The sequence below is a fragment of the Petromyzon marinus genome, unplaced genomic scaffold (genome assembly GCF_048934315.1).
Source record: "Petromyzon marinus isolate PM22_M1 ecotype Great Lakes invasive population unplaced genomic scaffold, UKy_Petmar_22M1.pri1.0 PM_G_Scaffold_8, whole genome shotgun sequence".
Taxonomy (NCBI): domain Eukaryota; kingdom Metazoa; phylum Chordata; class Hyperoartia; order Petromyzontiformes; family Petromyzontidae; genus Petromyzon; species Petromyzon marinus.
Genome location: NW_027423035.1, coordinates 3,965,001 through 3,967,500, shown reverse-complemented (window position 1 = coordinate 3,967,500; position 2,500 = coordinate 3,965,001).

Sequence of the window (2,500 nt, the reverse complement as noted above, 5' to 3'; positions counted from 1 at the left end):
AAACAGGATCCTGGCGTAGGATGCTGGGGCGTCCACATGCTGTAGGGTGAAGTGGAGGGCCATGTTAACTGCGTCGTCCACAGACCTGTTGGCTCTGTAGGCAAACTGAAGGGGGTCCAGGAGAGGGTCTGTGATGGCTTTGAGGTGTGCCAGGAGCAGGCGCTCAAAAGACTTCATTACCACAGATGTAAGGGCGACCGGTCTGTAATCATTTAGTCCTGTTGGCCTTAGCTTTTTGGGCACAGCGATGATGGTGGAGGACTTGAGACAGGCTGGTACATGGCATGTCTCCAGGGAGGTGTTAAAGATGTTGGTGAACACCGGAGACAGCTGGTCAGCGCAGTGCCTGAGGGTGGCTGGAGAGACAGAGTCCGGCCCGGCTGCTTTGCGTGGATTCTGCCTCTTGAAAAGCCCATTAACTTCTCCCTCCTGAAAGGAGAGAGTCGTTTCTGTAGTATGGGTGGGGGATGGGGCCTCTTGGGTGGGAAGGGGTGGTTCAGGACAGTCCAATTGTCTTTCAAATCTACGGTAGAACTCGTTCAGGTCGTTGGCTAGGCGGGAGTCGTTAGTGGTGTGGGGCGCTCTGGGTTTGTAGTTGGTGATGTGCCTGAGCCCTTTGGCAGACAGAAGCAGCGTCGTTAGTAGAGAACTGGTGTTTTAGTGTCTCTGAGTACAGTCGATTAGCCTCTCTCACCGCTTTGCTAAACCTGTTCTTCGACTCCTTGAATCTGTCTCTATCCCCACTCCTAAACGCTTCCTCCTTCTCCAACCTCAACCTTTTGAGCTTTGCTGAGAACCAGGGCTTGTTGTTGTTAAAGTTCACCCTGGTACGTGTTGGGATACAGCAGTCCTCACAGAAGCTGATGTACACAGCCTCTGTGAGTTCATCCAGACTATTGGTAGCAGTCGTGAACATATCCCAGTCAGTACAGTCTAAGCACGCCCGCAAATCTTCCACAGCCTCACTGGTCCACTGTTTAGATGTCCTCACAGCAGGTTTACAGAGTTTTAGTTGCTGCCTGTATGCACGAATCAGGTGGACCAAGGGAGTTCTGTGCGAGCCGAACAGCCCCGTGACCCACAAGAGAAACATCCCCGCCAAATTCGAGCGTTTGACGGGGTCTATCCGTGAAAAAATATTCACGTTTTTGAGTGCACATGCATTTCTGCTGCAAATGCCTCTGGAAGTTTCATGCCGTTCGTATGCCAATTGTGGCAACACGAAAATGACCCGTTTTCCCATTCCGAGGGATTTCTGTGCGACCCTAACAGCCCCGTGAGCCACAAGAGACACATCCCCGCCAATTTCTAGCGTTTCACGGGGTCTATCCGTGAAAAATATAGACGTTTTTGAGTGCACATGCATTTCTGCTGCAGATGCCTCTGGAAGTTTCATGCCGTTCGTACGCAATGTGGCAACACGAAAATGACCCCTTTTCCCATTCCGAGGGATTTCTGTGCGACCCTAACTAACAGCGCCCGTGAGCCACAAGAGAGACATCCCCGCCAATTTATAGCGTTTCACGGGGTCTATCCGTGAAAAATATAGACGTTTTTGAGTGCACATGCATTCCTGCTGCAAATGCCTCTGGAAGTTTCATGCCGTTCCTATGCAATGTGGCCACACAAAAATGACCCGTTTTCCCATTCCGAGGCATTTCTGTGCGACCCTAACAGCCCCGTGAGCCACAAGAGAGACATCCCCGCCAACTTCTAGCGTTTGACGGGGTCTATGCGTGAAAATATTACAATTTTTGAGTGCACGTGCCTTTCTGCTGCAAATGCCTCTGGAAGTTTCATGGCGTTCCTATGCAATGTGGCAACACGAAAATGACCCCTTTTCCCATTCCGAGGGAGTTCTGTGCCACCCTAACAGCCCCGTGAGCCACAAGAAACACATCCCCGCCAATTTCTAGCGTTTCACGGGGTCTATCCGTGAAAAATATAGAAGTTTTTGAGTGCACATGCATTCCTGCTGCAAATGCCTCTGGAAGTTTCATGCGGTTCGTACGCAATGTGGCAACACGAAAATGACCCGTTTTCCCATTCCCAGGGATTTCTGTGCGACCCGAACAGCCCCGTGAGCCACAAGAGACACATCCCCGCCAATTTCTAGCGTTTCACGGGGTCTATCCGTGAAAAATATCAATTTTTTTTGACTGCACATGCATTTCTGCTGCAAATGCCTCTGGAAGTTGCATGCGGTTCGCATGCAATGTGGCGACACGAAAATGACCCGTTTTCCCATTCCGAGGGATTTCTGTGCCACCCTAACAGCCCCGTGAGCCACAAGAGAGACATCCCCGCCAATTTCTAGCGTATCACGGGGTCTATCCGTGAGAAATATTCACTTTTTTGAGTGCACATGCATTCCTGCTGCAAATGCCTCTGGAAGTTTCATGCGGTTCGTATGCAATGTGGCGACACGAAAATGACCCGTTTTCCCATTCCGAGGGATTTCTGTGCCACCCTAACAGCCCCGTGAGCCACAAGACAGACA